The 17,847-nt window shown below is 41.6% G+C and overlaps 1 long non-coding RNA gene across 1 annotated transcript; it reads left to right on the top strand.

Moving 5' to 3' along the window:
• Positions 1 to 968: 968 nt before the first annotated feature.
• Positions 969 to 17,328, top strand: LOC132638481 (uncharacterized). Its single transcript, XR_009581757.1, has 4 exons — positions 969 to 1,185; positions 2,132 to 2,203; positions 3,111 to 3,161; positions 16,034 to 17,328. It is a non-coding gene; the product is annotated as an uncharacterized LOC132638481 (long non-coding RNA).
• Positions 17,329 to 17,847: the final 519 nt, after the last annotated feature.

A 17,847-nucleotide genomic window follows, 5' to 3' on the forward strand; every position in this document is an offset into this window, starting at 1 on the left:
AAGCGGCAACTCCGGAGTAGTGGTGTGCTCCTGCAAATCTGCTGAATAAAGATCCTGTTACATCCCGTATTTTTATGCGTTGGAAAGCGTGCGAGTTAAATGACATTAGTAACGGAAGTGAGGTTATCCCTCAAGCTCATTGGTGGTTAGAATGATGGTACAAATGTATTGAAAGGATTAGAAGTCAAGTGAATTGAATAAAATAATTTTCATTAAGCTTAAATGTTTATTTGAGGAAAATACGGTCCAAGCTATAAAACCCCGTATTTTTGGACTAGGAAATTGAACCACCGAACATGAGCAAATTTACTCGATCCCGGAGGATTTTGTCATTTCAAGCATAAAAAAATTAATTAAAGAACTTGGTGTATACAAGAATGAGGTTCAAAAATAATTTAGAACTTAATAAGTGTGACGACGGTGATTGGGAATAATATTTTGTGTGTGGCAAATGAGGCTACAGACTAGTATTATATCACATGGGCATGACAATGGATATATGGAGTATGTTAAAATGATTATTATGTAAGTGAATTGAGATCAAAAAATTAATTATGGGAGTATTTGATTAAATGTTGAAATGCGGTAAAGAGGTAATTATAGTATTAGTGGGTAAATGGGAGAAGTGTAATGTTAATATCTATGTTTCCACGTGTTTCCTTGGTGCCAAACGGCCAATACAGCAAATGACTATGCAAATATATGAAGGGGTGGGTGGACACCTTTAAGATTAAGATAAATCTTATCAAGTCATCAAGGGAGTGGACCCCACGGTCCAAAAGGAAAAAGGACACATTTAAGCTCTTATTTTATTTCACGATTCAGTGGACTTATTTAGAAGTTTGCAACGTAGTAATACAAGGAAAAGGTGGGCGGGCCAAAAATTGACACATGTAAAGCAAAAGGGGTTCCTTAATGTACCTATATCCTAGTCTTAACTTTTCATTAAGGAATAGAGTTAGCTGAAACGTTACTTCATATAGATACAGCAAAAACGTGATTTCCAAGTGATTTTTGTAGCACGTCACTTGCAATTGTAAGGAATAAAAGTATAATTCTTTCCATGGACGACATACGGATTTAGCATACCGCTTCGATTTCGTTATTTTATTTTGTTGCGTTGTTGAATTCGGGCTTTTTTCGTAATGAAGTAAGGTGGAAGAAGATTATTTCTTGGAATATAAGGTAAGAAATCCTCTCTCCTAGATATATTTAATTTCGTCCAAGTCATAGCTAAATTGTGAGATGAGAACAACGAGAGTTAAATCGAAAATCGGATAAATTGTTATTTATATCGTGTGGGCTATTTGGTGATTGTTATGAGTTACTTTGTAGGCTGGAATATGATGGGGATTTGTTGTAGTTTTAGTTGTTGTTATTTTTGTTGCCATGATACTATGCATATACAAAAATAAAGAAGTGTATACAAATATTGGTATACGAATGTATATTGAGCTGTTTTGGAAGTGATTTAAGAATGGATTTAATTCTAGTTTGATATGAAATTGTCGGTATTGTTGTTGTTGGTATTGTTGTGGTAACCGGAGATTAATTGGAAGTTCGGGTTAGGCAAGTTATATAGAGGAAATGCTGCCTGATTTCCATTATGTTCTTAACTAACCAAAATCCTAATCAAGAAAGTGTTATATCCCGTGTTTTCACACGCTGGAAAAATTTGGAAATAATCTTGACTTGTAAGAAATAAGGTCATAATTAATTTTTATTTGATATAGGAGTTGTGTATGAAAGAATATTAATGTGGAAGTGTCGAATAAGGCCAAGGGCAAATTTGGAATTTTGGGAATTAGTTTCGAAAATTACAAAAGGTGACTTATAAGTCATTGGGCCAAAATAATTCAATGAAAAATTAAGGCCCAATGCTAAGGGGTGGCCGGCCAACTATGGCCCAAACCCATGGTCCAATTAATTTTCCATGTGTTAAAAATTATATGAGTCATACCCCTTAGAAAGTTCAAGAAATTAGAATAAAGCAAACAAAGCAAAGAACAAGAACAAAAAGAAGAGGGGTTTCGGGTGAGCTAGGGAAAAATCACCCACCAAAATATTGCTCCAAAAAATTTTCTCTTGTTGAATTCCTACTAATTCAAGGTCCCTTCTCAACTTGGTGTAGTTGTCTTGGAGGAAGGAGCCCTTGGTTCATCAATTTGATCATATAGTCAAGTGAAGAAGATTGAGTAAGAAGGTAAGAATTCATCCATTATTATTGTGTTATGGAGTCTTGTTTGTGTTGTAGTATGTAGAAATGTGTTGATTGTATGGAGAAATGGAAGTTTGCAAAGTGGGTGTGTGTTATTAGTGTATGGCCGTGTGTATGTATATGTTGTATAGCCATAATGTGTTGAATTTGTGTTATATTCTAGTTGTGATTGTGGTGAAATGCATATTGGAAATTAAAGTGGAATGAATTGAGTTGGAGTGATAAAAAGAGCACATGGTCGTGTGGTGTGTTGGAGTTGGAATGGAAATGAATTAAGTTTGCTTAGTGTGTTAGTGTGTTATTGTGATGTTTGCAATGTAAATGAAGATAGAATGATATAAGTTTGTATTGAAATGGAACGTAGAAACTTACGTCGCTTTAGTATGATTTTCCGACATTAGGAAAATGAAGTTATTTGGTTGTTAATTATGATGATCATTGACGAATTTGGAAATTGGAAACATGTTATGAATATGTATGCCAAAGATTAGAAATTTTGAGTGAATTATGACTTTGGCGGAAAGTTTGTATATTATGTATATCGTGTGTATAACTTGAGGAAACGATATGAAACGCTTCTAAACTATGTTGTGATGATCTAGTTTGATAATGAATGTGAAATCATTGAAATTGGTTTGGAAATTGAAGTTGAAATGAAGGTGATGGCATTATGTCGGCAAGTAGAACTAGTTGTGCCATATTGTGTTTCTAATGTTTGTTGTTGATGTTGATGTTATTGTTTGGGTTGTTGTTGATGATTTTGAGCCGAGTTGAATTCTCGGGGGTGCTATATGTATAGGGGAAGTGCTGCCGAAATTTCGGTAGACAAATATGAGTTGGATTGAATTCATAGCATCTATAACTTACAATTGGTAAATGTGACCATTTGCAGATTTTCGACGAAACGGAGAGTGAGCTTGGATAGGCTTAAAAAGCTCAAAAGGTATGTAAAGCTATCCGATCCTTCTTTTGGCATGCCTAAGTGTATTATGTCACGACCCAACCACGTGGGCCGCGACCAGTGCCCTAGCTGGGCACCTATACGTACCCGATATCCAAATTAGCATATTATCAGAATAATAATATAATAATATTAGTGGATGCTACAGAATTTATCAGAAAAAGCAGACTTGGCACACATAGGCCGATAAGGCCATCATAGAACAAAGTATTCCAAACATATGTATAGAACCCACACAGGTGTATCCACAGACCTCTACAGAACATATCATAATCATAAGATGGGACAGGGCCCCGTCATACCCAGAACAAAGCACATATCCAGATAGCAGTGACAGACTGTACCAAAAGATAGGCTCTGAAGAAGAGAGCGCCCCAAAATAGCAGAAGTGGGATCCTAAACAGATGGATCAGCGAACCTGTCGTCTGTACCTGCGCGGCATGAAAACGCAGCCCCCGAAGAAAGGGGGTCAGTACGAAATATGTACTGAATATGCAAAGCGGAATCACAGAAGTCAAATCATAATGATTACAGAAAATGAGTACAAAATCCAGAGTGTCAAGTGCATATTTCCAAAACCGACAGAATGTGTACAGAAACATATGTCATATCATATCATATCCGGTCCCTGCCACGGGACTTGGCAGACAGAATGTGGCCACCCTCCCGACGCTGGTGCCACTATACAGAGGAATCGGAAAAAGGGGTGTGGCCCCGTATCATAATATGTCATATCAAAATGGCCATAACAGATCATATCAGAATAGGCGGACATGGCACATCATACTCCACAAACCCATGTACGCGTATACCTGCCCCTCACATCGGGACGCGGCGAACAATGCAGAGAATTACGCTTGACAACATATCCTGGCCCGGGCTTAGTGTGGGAAACATTGGGACATCCACGAATGGAGTAGTGAGAGACTAATGCAATTTAAAAATAGAATAAATGTTTTCAAAGACTCGATGAAGCGTATCAAAGACAAACAAATCCAATGGGGTCGGACGGAATCATATTAAATGTATTTCGGATATCATAATAAATTACAGAAGTATAACTTTCCCGAAGTCATTCCGTGTGTCAAAATATTTTATAATATTTAACAGAATATTTAAAATAATATTCGTTAAGCGATTAGTAGGGTAATTAAAACATTTCTTTCAAAAATCGCTTAAAGAGGAAGCTTTAACACATTAGGGGCAAAACCGGAAATAGTGGGCCCACCTCAGAACAAATAAGGCGGCGGGCTCAAATTGTGCCCTCTAAACATATAATATCATCTACGAAGGTTATACAAACATTCTATGACTTTCTGAGTAATTTAGAGCACAATTGCATAATTTCAGAAAAAGCGTATCAAAATGGCTCAATTCTACTGAAGGAAAAACTGAAATTTTGTCTTGCGGATTCCGAGGGCCAAGAGGTCCTTCGAGGCCCGGATCCGACCCTAATACACTAAGGGCATGCCAAGGGAAGAATTGGGTTTGCTTTACATACCTTTCACGCCCCTTAAGCCTTTCCAAACTCACTTCCCGTTTCGTCGAAAAACTGCAATTGGTCAAGTTTACCAATTGTGAGTTATTAATGCCATTATTACAACTTTAAGCATATTTGGCTACCGAAATTTCGGCAGCACTTCCCCTATACATATGGCACCCCGAGAATTCAACTCGGCTAGAAATCATCAACAACAACCCAAACGACAACATTAACATCAACAAAGAACATTAAGAACACAAATATCCTTCAACTAGACATTTTTCTCACAAGTTGACATAACCTTCATTTCAATCCAAACTTCCACTAATATCAATAATTTCACATTCATCAACAATCAAGATCATCACCATATAGTTCTAGATACATTTCATATCGTTTGCCTTAAGATATACACTCGATATACATAATATACAACTTTCCGCCAAAATCATAACTTATGCAAAACATCAAATCTTTGGCATCCAACTTCATAACAAGTTTCCAACTTCCAAATTCATCAATGATCACCATAATTCACAACCAAAAAACTTCATTTCCTTAATGTCGGAAAATCATACTAAAACGACATAAGCTTCTACATTCCAATTCAATACAAACTTATATCATTCTAACTTCATTTACATTACAAACATTACAACAACACTCCAATACTCTAAACAAACTTAATCCATTTCATTCCCAAGTCAAATACACCACACGGCCATATGCTATTTTTCTCCATTCAATCAAATTTATTCCACTTTCATTCTCAACATAAATTCCATTACATTCACAACTAGAATACAACATGAATTCTATACATTTTTGGCTATACAACATGTATATACACACGACTACAAGCCATATACCAAACCCACATTGCAAACTTCCATTTTTCCATACACTCAACACATTTCTATATACTACAACACAAACAAAACTTCATAACACAATAAAAAGGTAGAAATTCTTACCTTTTCTTCAAGTCTTCTTCACTTGGAGATGTAGTCACTTTGATGATTCTAATGCTCCCCACTCCAATCCAACTATACCAAGTTACAAAGGAACCTTATCTTAGTAGGAAAACCACAAGACATGAATTTTTGGAACAAGATTTTTGGTACCTATTTTTTCCTAGCAAACCCGAAACCCTCTTCTTTCTCCTCTTCTATTTTTTTGTTCTTGGTTATCTCCTTTCATACTTATCATAGTCTTCAATTATATAAGTATTGAAGTGCTTGGTCACATGACCAAGCACATGACCTATAAAATGGGCTTGGACCAAGCCAAAGTGGCCGGCCAAGCACCCCATTTTGGGCCTCACTTTGCTTCAATTTTTTTTTGAGCCCAATACTTATGGATCACATTTTGTAATTCCCGAAACTAATTTCCAAAATTCCAAAATTACCCTTAGCCTTGTCCCACACTTTCATGATTCTATTCTTTCATGCATAACTCCTATGTTCAACAAAATATCAAATTTGACCTTATATCTCAAAAATCCAATATAACTCAAGTTTCTCCAAACGTGTGAAAACACGGGATATAACATCCTCCCCCCCTTAAGAACATTCGTCCTCGAATGTAAAATTAATCTTATAGGGTTGGAAAATACTTTGGGGGAGTTCATACTTACAACAACACATAGGACATACGATTGCCATTGAAATGAAATTAAGCAGGATTTAAGGTTACCTGTGGGCATAGGGAACAATTGAGGATATTTCTTCTTCATTTCCTCTTCTGCCTCCCATGTCATTTCCTCCCTATTATCGTTCCGCCACAGAACCTTAACAGAGGCTACATCTTTATTCCGGAGCCTCCTTACCTGACGATCCAGAATAGATACGGGCTGCTCCTCGTACGATAGTTGCTCCGTCACCTGAATATCATCCGCAGGGAATATTCTGGAAGGGTCACCAATGCATTTGCGGAGCATAGACACATGGAATACCGGATGTACCGCTTCCAAATCAGATGGCAAATCTAACTCATAGGCGACATTTCCAACCTTCCGAACAATCTGATAAGGCCCAATATAACGCGGACTGAGCTTACCCTTTCTGCCGAACCGCATCACGCCTTTCATAGGCGATACCTTCAGAAATACCCAATCGCCTACCTGAAACTCTAACGGTCGACGTCGTTTATCCGCGTATGACTTCTGTCGACTCTGGGCTGCCAATAGTCGCTCTCGAATAAGTTTTACCTTGTCCACGGCCTGCTGGACCATATCTGGGCCAATCAACTCTGACTCGCCAATATCAAACCAGCCAATCGGCGATCTGCATTTCCTGCCATATAGAGCCTCGTACGGAGCCATCTGGATGCTGGAATGGTAACTGTTATTATATGCAAACTCAATCAATGGCAAGTGATCATCCCAGCTGCCTCTGAAATCAATAACGCAGGCCCGCAACATATCCCCCAGCGTCTGTATAGTGCGCTCGGCCTGTCCGTCGCTCTGAGGATGAAATGCTGTGCTCAGACTCACCTGAGTCCCTAGGCCCTCCTGAAATGACCTCCAAAAACGCGCTGTAAACTGGGCGCCTCTGTCAGAAATAATAGATATAGGAACTCCGTGAAGCTTCACAATCTCCTTAATATAGAGCCTGGCATAATCCTCGGCGGAATAGGTAGTCCTGACGGGAAGAAAATGGGCTGATTTCGTCAGCCTATCAACGACGACCCAGATGGAATCATACTTCCGTGGAGTGCGAGGAAAACCTGTAATGAAGTCCATATTAATAACCTCCCACTTCCAAGTCGGGATTTCCATCTCCTGCAACAGTCCACCTGGCTTCTGATGCTCAATCTTGACCTGCTGACAATTAGGGCACTGGGCGACGAACTCTGCAACATCCCGCTTCATACCGTCCCACCAGTATAAGCATCGGAGATCATGGTACATCTTCGTAGACCCAGGATGGACCGAGTAGCGAGCATAATGTGCCTCGCTCATAACCTGCTGCCGAAGGCCTGCAATATCAGGTACACACAGCCTGCCTCTGTATAACAAAGTGCCGTCCGGTGAAAACTTAAACGGAGTCTCCCCCTTATCATAGGCTGTGTCCCTGTACCGAGCTAAGACAGGATCTTCATATTGACGCCTTTTAATATCGTCCCTGATGGATGACTCAGAAACCCCTCGAACAGAAATCCGTGTATCTCCAGAATCGGCCAGACGAACCCCGAGACTAGCCAACTGCTGAATATCACGGGCTATCTCTCTCCTGTCTGGCTGTAAGTCGGCCAAACTGCCCATAGACTTCCGACTGAGTGCATCCGCAACAACATTAGCCTTACCCGGATGATACAGAATATCTACATCATAATCTTTCAGAAGCTCCAGCCACCTCCGCGCCGCAAATTAAGCTCTCTCTGTCTGAAAATATACTGGAGACTCTTATGATCAGTATAGATATCCACATGAACGCCATATAAATAGTGTCTCCATATCTTCAGAGCATGAATCACCGCTGCGAGCTCCAGATCGTGGGTAGGATAATTCTTCTCATGCTTTTTGAGCTACCGGGAAGCATACGCTATAACTCTGCCGTGCTGCATCAATACAAAGCCTAACCCCATGCCAGAAGCGTCACAATAAATAACATACCCGTCCGGTCCCTCTGGAAGAGTCAGAACTGGGGCTGTAGTCAGCTTCTCCTTCAGCAACTGGAAGCTCCGTTCACAAGCGTCAGACCACTGGAACTTAGCTCCCTTCTGAGTCAGCCTTGTCAAAGGCGCTGAAATCGAAGCAAACTTCTCCACAAACCTCCTGTAATAACCTGCTAACCCCAGGAAACTGCGTACCTCTGTGGGCGTCGTAGGTCTGGGCCAATTCTTCACGGCCTCAATCTTCTGTGTGTCCACCCGGACACCATCAACTGCAATAATATGCCCCAAGAAGGCCACTGAAGACAGCCAGAATTCGCACTTAGAAAATTTCGCATATAACTTCTGATGCCGGAGTACCCCTAATACCGATCTCAGATGATCTGCGTGCTCCGCCTCAGACCGAGAATAAACCAGGATATCATCAATGAATACAATTACAAACATATCCAAGAATGGCCTGAATACCCGGTTCATCAAATCCATGAATACTGCGGGAGCATTTGTCAGCCCAAAAGACATAACCCTGAACTCGTAATGCCCATATCGGGTCCGGAAAGCTATCTTAGGGATATCGGCCTCTCGTACTCGCACCTGGTGGTAACCGGATCGAAGATCTATCTTCGAAAAACACTTAGCGCCCTGCAGCTGATCAAACAAATCATCAATCCTGGGGAGGGGGTATTTATTCTTTGTAGTTACCTTATTCAGCTGCCGATAATCAATACACATACGCAGCGACCCGTCCTTCTTACGCACAAATAATACCGGGGCTCCCCAAGGCGAAGTACTGGGTCTGATGAAGCCCTTATCCAACAAATGTTTCAGCTGCTCCTTCAATTCCTTTAACTCTGCAGGCGCCATTCTATACGGAGGAATAGAGATAGGCTGAGTGTCTGGGAGTAAGTCAATAGAGAAGTCTATCTCCCGCTCTGGAGGAAGACCTGGAAGCTCGTCGGGAAAAACATCTGGAAACTCATTAATCACGGGGACTGACTGAAGTGTCGGCGTCTCAGCGTCCAAGTCTTGCACCCGAACCAGATGATAGATATAACCCTTTCTGATCATTTTCTTTGCCTTAAGGTATGAAATAAACTTACCTTTCGGCGATGCTGTATTACCAGCCCAATTTATAACTGGCTCCCCGGGAAACTGGAAGCGAACCACCTTATTCTGGCAGTCAACATTAGCATAAAAGGAAGCTAGCCAGTCCATACCCATAATAACATCAAATTCAGTCATATCTAACTCTACCAGATCTGCCTTAGTATCACGGCCACATACAATCACAGAACAGTCTTTATAAACCTGTTTCGCTACAATAAAGTCCCCTATCGGTGTGGCTACCTCAAATGGCTCTATAGATTCAGACATAATACCAATTTTACCGGCAACAAGAGGTGAAATATATGATAAAGTCGAACCTGGATCAATTAATGCATACACAGACCGAGATAAGACCAATAAGGTACCTGTAACGACATTAGGAGATGCCTCCTGATCCTGGCGACTGGCCAAAGCATAAATGCGGTTCGAAGGACCGCTAATACCAGAAGCTCCACCACAGCCTCTGCCGCGACCCGCTGGTGCTGGAAAACCCTGCCCCGTTGGGCGCATAGCCACTGACGAAGATGAAGACCCAGCGGCTGATCCGGTAGGCTGCGCTGCACCACCCGAACTACCCTTATACGGGCAATCTCTCACAGAATGGCCCTGACGGCCACAAGAAAAGCACGCACCGGTGGCTCTGTAGCACTCTCCCGTATGGTATCTGCCGCAAAAAGAACACTGAACCCTGGGTGGCCTCATCTGACCAGAACCCCTATCTGTCCATGAACCTGAAACCCTGGAGCTCTGGCCTGCTCCTGAATACCCTGGGCTATCAAATCTGCGACCGGTAGGCTGGGGAGGCGCGCTCTGCGCCGGCTGAGATGAAAATCTGCTAGGCTGCTGCGGCTGTTGGGGCTGTCTGCCCCGAAAATCTCCAGATGACCTGGCCCTCTTGGGCTGTCTCCGATCCTGGCCCCTGTCAGGCTGGTGTCCTCCTCTGCCCCGATCCTCCATGCCCTGGGCATGGCCTTGGATACGGGCAATGTCCATACCGGGCTGAGCAGCCAATACTAAGCAGCTATCAACAAAATACCGATCCAGCCCCATAATATATCTGTGCATCTGGTCCGCCATAGTAGCCACCACAGTAGGTGCATATCAGGCCAAGGAATCAAACTCCAAACTATAGTCCCGGATACTGCGGCCCTTCTGCCTCAATAATAAGAATCTATCAGATCTGGCTCGTCGCAACTCTGGGGGCAGAAAATGTCCAAGAAATGCCTGAGAAAAATCGCCCCAAACTGCTGGAGGAGCGCCGTCCCCCCTGGATAGCCCCCATGACTCGTACCAGTTTGCCTCCACATCATATAACCGGTATGAAGCTAACACGACTGACTCTGTCTCGGAAGCATTAATCAAATCTAGAGTGCGTCGCATCTTCCTGATAAACTCCTCGGGATCCTCCTCGGGCTTTGTCCCGAAGAACTCTGGAGGGTTACAAGTCAAAAACTCACGGGCTCTCGAACTATCACGTCTGACCGCCCGGTCACCTCCCAGTCCATGCCCCTGAACCTGCCCTGCCACAAGTCTAGTCAGCAACTGGACTGCCTCCCTCATAGACTGATCCTCAGTGCCTGGCCGTGGAGCTGGAGGCTCCGGTACTGGAACTGCGGGAGCTGGCGGTGGAGCCGCCCCCCGATCTGCGGCTGCGGCCGCCCCAATCTCCTCCACGAGTGGCGGTGTAGAAGAACCCTCTGTCTGGGGCAAAGTCCCCGGAGCAATATGTGCCTGGGCCCTGGTAATCCTCTGGACCCGGCTAGTCTCTCCCAAGGCTGCTGACTTGGCCTTTTGGGCCGCTGTTGACTTTTTTGGAGGCATATCTGCAAACATAGCCACTCGTTAGGGAGGGGTCATCCTGATAACACAGCTCTATCGCACGATCTAAGACAGAAAGAAGGATAGTATCCTAAATGCCCTGTAGCCTCCTGTTTATAGGCGTGGTGCACAACACACCGATAAACAAGACTCTACTAGACACGGTCTGTGGACATTCCGAGGATGAACTGCTCTGATACCACTTTTGTCACGACCCAACCCCGTGGGCCGCGACCAGTGCCCTAGCTGGGCACCTATACGTACCCGATATCCAAATTAGCATATTATCAGAATAATAATATAATAATATTAGTGGATGCTACAGAATTTATCAGAAAAAGCAGACTTGGCACACATAGGCCGATAAGGCCATCATAGAACAAAGTATTCCAAACATATGTACAGAACCCACACAGGTGTATCCACAGACCTCTACAGAACATATCATAATCATAAGACGGGACATGGGCCCCGTCATACCCAGAACAAAGCACATATCTAGATAGCAGTGACAGACTGTACCAAAAGATAGGCTCTGAAGAAGAGAGCGCCCCAAAATAGCAGAAGTGGGATCCTAAACAGATGGATCAGCGAACCTGTCGTCTGTACCTGCGCGGATGAAAACGCAGCCCCCGAAGAAAGGGGGTCAGTACGAAATATGTACTGAATATGCAAAGCGGAATCACAGAAGTCAAATCATAATGATTACAGAAAATGAGTACAAAATCCAGAGTGTCAAGTGCATATTTCCAAAACCGACAGAATGTGTACAGAAACATATGTCATAACATATCATATCATATCCGGTCCCTGCCACGGGACTCGGCAGACAGAATGTGGCCACCCTCCCGACGCTGGTGCCACTATACAGAGGAATCGGAAAAAGGGGCGTGGCCCCGTATCATAATATGTCATATCAAAATGGCCATAACAGATCAGATCAGAATAGGCGGACATGGCACATCATACTCCACAAACCCATGTACGCGTATACCTGCCCCCTCACATCGGGACGCGACGAACAATGCAGAGAATTACGCTTGACAACATATACTGGCCCGGGCTTAGTGTGGGAAACATTGGGACATCCACGAATGGAGTAGTGAGAGACTAATGCAATTTAAAAATATAATAAATGTTTTCAAAGACTCGATGAAGCGTATCAAAGACAAACAAATCCAATGGGGTCGGACGGAATCATATTAAATGTATTTCGGATATCATAATAAATTACAGAAGTATAACTTTCCCGAAGTCATTCCGTGTGTCAAAATAATTTATAATATTTAACAGAATATTTAAAATAATATTCGTTAAGCGATTAGTAGGGTAATTAAAACATTTCTTTCAAAAATCTCTTAAAAAGGAAGCTTTAACACATTAGGGGCAAAACCGGAAATAGTGGGCCCACCTCAGAACAAATAAGGCGGCGGGCTCAAATTGTGCCCTCTAAACATATAATATCATCTACGAAGGTTATACAGACATTCTATGACTTTCTGAGTAATTTAGAGCACAATTGCATAATTTCAGAAAAAGCGTATCAAAATGGCTCAATTCTACTGAAGGAAAAACTGAAATTTTGTCTTGCGGATTCCGAGGGCCAAGAGGTCCTTCGAGGCCCGGATCCGACCCTAATACACTAAGGGCATGCCAAGGGAAGAATTGGGTTTGCTTTACATACCTTTCACGCCCCTTAAGCCTTTCCAAACTCACTTCCCGTTTCGTCGAAAAACTGCAATTGGTCAAGTTTACCAATTGTGAGTTATTAATGCCATTATTACAACTTTAAGCATATTTGGCTACCGAAATTTCGGCAGCACTTCCCCTATACATATGGCACCCCGAGAATTCAACTCGGCTAGAAATCATCAACAACAACCCAAACGACAACATTAACATCAACAAAGAACATTAAGAACACAAATATCCTTCAACTAGACATTTTTCTCACAAGTTGACATAACCTTCATTTCAATCCAAACTTCCACTAATATCAATAATTTCACATTCATCAACAATCAAGATCATCACCATATAGTTCTAGATACATTTCATATCGTTTGCCTTAAGATATACACTCGATATACATAATATACAACTTTCCGCCAAAATCATAACTTATGCAAAACATCAAATCTTTGGCATCCAACTTCATAACAAGTTTCCAACTTCCAAATTCATCAATGATCACCATAATTCACAACCAAACAACTTCATTTCCTTAATGTCGGAAAATCATACTAAAACGACATAAGCTTCTACATTCCAATTCAATACAAACTTATATCATTCTAACTTCATTTACATTACAAACATTACAACAACACTCCAATACTCTAAACAAACTTAATCCATTTCATTCCCAAGTCAAATACACCACACGGCCATATGCTATTTTTCTCCATTCAATCAAATTTATTCCACTTTCATTCTCAACATAAATTCCATTACATTCACAACTAGAATACAACATGAATTCTATACATTTTTGGCTATACAACATGTATATACACACGGCTACAAGCCATATACCAAACCCACATTGCAAACTTCCATTTTTCCATACACTCAACACATTTCTATATACTACAACACAAACAAAACTTCATAACACAATAAAAAGGTAGAAATTCTTACCTTTTCTTCAAGTCTTCTTCACTTGGAGATGTAGTCACTTTGATGATTCTAATGCTCCCCACTCCAATCCAACTATACCAAGTTACAAAGGAACCTTATCTTAGTAGGAAAACCACAAGACATGAATTTTTGGAACAAGATTTTTGGTACCTATTTTTTCCTAGCAAACCCGAAACCCTCTTCTTTCTCCTCTTCTATTTTTTTGTTCTTGGTTATCTCCTTTCATACTTATCATAGTCTTCAATTATATAAGTATTGAAGTGCTTGGTCACATGACCAAGCACATGACCTATAAAATGGGCTTGGACCAAGCCAAAGTGGTCGGCCAAGCACCCCATTTTGGGCCTCACTTTGCTTCAATTTTTTTTTGAGCCCAATACTTATGGATCACATTTTGTAATTCCCGAAACTAATTTCCAAAATTCCAAAATTACCCTTAGCCTTGTCCCACACTTTCATGATTCTATTCTTTCATGCATAACTCCTATGTTCAACAAAATATCAAATTTGACCTTATATCTCAAAAATCCAATATAATTCAAGTTTCTCCAAACGTGTGAAAACACGGGATATAACATATTAGAACCGGATTCGGGCCTCGAAAGACTTTCTGCCCATCGGAATCCGCAATTGAAAATCTCGCTTTTTCCTTCAGTAAGATTGAGCCCTTTTGGTTTGTATTCTTGAAAATCATGCAAACTTTCCCTAAACTACTTGGAAAGCCATAGAACGTCCGTAGAACCTTTGTAGGTGACCCCATATGTTTAAAAGATGTAATTTGAGCCCACCGCCTTGCTTGTCCCGAGGTGGGCCCACTATTCCCGGTTTTGCCCGTAGTGTACTTAAGTCCTATTTTCGAACGGTCTTTGAACGAAATGTTTTGACTACCATTCTCATTACCTAACAAACATGGTTTTAAATATTCCATTAAGTCTGATAAATTGTTTTGACACTCGAAACTCATTTACTATGATCCCTTCCGATTTTATTGGATCGGTTTGTCTTTGATATGCCTCATCGAGTCTATGGAAACATTTATGATATTTTAATTGCATTAGTCTCTCACTACTCCATTCGTGGATGCCCCAATGTTTCCCACACTGAGCCCGGGCCAGGATATGTTGTCAAGCGTGATCCTTTGCATTGTTCGTCGTGCCTCGATGTGAGGGGGCAGGTATACACGTACATGGGTTTGTGGAGTATGCTGTGCCATGTACGCTTGTTCTGATATGATTTACTATTGCCATCTGATATGACATATTATGATACGGGGTTATGCCCTTTTTCTGATTCTTCTGTGTTGTGGCACCAGCGTCGGGAGGGTGGCCACGTTCTGTCTGCCGAGTCCCTTGGTAGGGGCCGAATTTGATATGACATATGTTTCTGTACACACTCTGCATGTTTTGAAAATATATATCTGATACCTTGGATTTTCTGTTTACTTTCTGTACGTTCTGTACCAGTTATGAGTTTGTTTCTGTAATTCAGGCTCTACATATTCAGTACATATTTCGTACTGACCCCCTTTCTTCGGGGGCTGCGTTTTCATGCCGCGCAGGTACCGACGACAGGTTTGCTGATCCGTCCGCTTAGGATCTTATTCTGCTATTTTTGGAGCGCTCTTTTATTCAGAGCCATCTTTTGGTATAGTTTGTCACTTCTATATATGTATATTCTCGTTCATGGGTACGGCGGGGCCCTGTCCTGTCATATGATCCTGTCGGTGTGTTTAGAGGTCTGTGGACATGTTTGTGGGTTGGGGTCTTTCTGTACAGATGTGTGCTTATGTTGTGTTTGGGCGATCCCATTTGCCGCGGCGGCCGGTCCGCATATGTTTAAATATTGCTTCGTTGGCCCTGTGTGGTCTTCTGTTGGTATTTTCTGTGCGCAAGGTTATTTTGGATAGTCTGTAAAACAAAGGAAACTCTGCCGAAATTTTTCTGGAAATTATCTAACTTCGAAATACAGCCTTGTCGGTTTCTGCTATATACTTAAATGCGTGTAGATAAAATTTGAGATAGCTTTTGATAAATGTGTTTGGGTGCCCAGATCGGGCACTAGTCACGGCCTACGGGGTTGGGTCGTGACAGAAAGTATGAACTAAAGAATAGTTCCTATAAGTGATGGGTTGTAGATTTATAAGCTAGAAAGTATAGTTTACTAACAACAGTGTTACTTTCATATTAAATAGGCTAAAGGGGCGACGAAGCGAACTTGGTTACGGTTAACCTATAACAGGTATGTAAAGTTATCCCTTCTTTCTTTTGGCATGTCTTAGATATAAGTGACGTATGATATGAGCTTTGGGGTAATTCTATTCATAAGTTTCGAGTGTGATTCATGATTCTTATTCACTTCTTAATATTAGAACTCTTAAGGTAATTGAGCTATTGCCTCTCAAGTCTTCTATACGTTGGATAGTAGTCGATATGTATAATAGAGACTCTACGATGACTAATGTCCTTGACTTTCATAAGCTATTTCATATTCTCTTGATACATGTCTATGATTCCTGAGGCTCTATTTGATATAGTCCATAGTGACATTTAAAGGGTACTCAACATGACTATCGCCTTTGATACTCGAGTGTTAGTTACTCTACTTATTCTATTGAGTCTCTGATGATGATTTAGTTGCATATGGATGCTCATGATATTCTACTCGTGCATACTGTTATTGTATTATTCACCGAGTCCCGGGCCGGGTATGTTATCGTGCACAGTGTCACTGCATTATTCACCGTGTCCCTTACTAGAGGGTCGGGTACGGTATATGTATATGATGATATGATGATATGATTATGGCACCGAGTCCCATGATAGGCCGGGTATGGTATACGTGTACACGACTTTATTCACTGAGTCCCTTACTAGAGGGCCGGGTACGGTATATGTATATGATGATATGATGATATGATTATGGTACCGAGTCCCATAATGGGCCAGGTATGGTATATGATAATGATATGCATGATTTTGTTTCGTAAAGCACAGGTACAGTGATTTCTTGATTATCATACTTGTCTCCTGGAATCTCTACTTCAGTTATGATCTTCCTTAATGTATTTCATGCTTTATATACTCAGTACGTATCTCGTACTGACCCCCTTTCTTTTGGGGGGGGGGGGGCTGCGTTTCATGCCCACAGATAGTCGGTTTGGTGACCCTTCAGCATAGGACTTCTACTCAGCTGTCTTGGAGAGCTCCATTGTTCCGGAGCCTAGACTTTTGGTACAAATCTTTTGATATATATATACGTTTATCCAGGGGTACGGCGGGGCCCTGTCCCGTCATATTTCACTATTGATACTCCTAGAGGTCTGTAGACATATGTGTGGGTTGTGTATAAGTTCATTCAGCTGTGTCTATACGATGTGCTATGGATATGTTCGTCTGTAATGGCAGCCTTGTTGGCTTGCATATGGCATTGATCTGTAATGGCAGCCTTGTCGGCTTGCGTATGGTATTGATATGTAGTGGCAGCCTTGTCAGCTTGCGTATCATGTTATGTTTTGATTAGTTGTGACTCCTCAGGAGACAGATTATCTGGATATATGTATATATGATGACGTTATGGACCTTTGGAGTTCTTTTGCAAGTTTCCATACTGTTCTTAGACTCAGTTTGACTATATCTAACAGATATGTATACGAGTGTCTAGCTCGGGCACTAGTCACGGCCTACGGGGTTGGGTCGTGACAGATCCTAAGCGTCTGTGCCGTCTCCCTGTCTACCTGCGGGTATGAACGCAGCGTCCATAAAAGAAAGGACGTCAGTACGAACAGTGCTGAGTATGTAAGGCATGTATAACATCGTAAGCAAGAAATAACAGAACATAAGATGAAGGAATAACCTGTAACTGATTGCCTCTTAAGGCGGAGTCATGCAGCTAACTTTTATATTTGAAACATCATCAAAGCATATAAATATATATATATATATACATAAACTGCCCGACCATATAGGTACGGTGTGATCATCATTAGCCCGCGTCCGGGCCTCCCAT

Source organism: Lycium barbarum, chromosome 4 (assembly GCF_019175385.1).
Source record: "Lycium barbarum isolate Lr01 chromosome 4, ASM1917538v2, whole genome shotgun sequence".
Classification (NCBI taxonomy): domain Eukaryota; kingdom Viridiplantae; phylum Streptophyta; class Magnoliopsida; order Solanales; family Solanaceae; genus Lycium; species Lycium barbarum.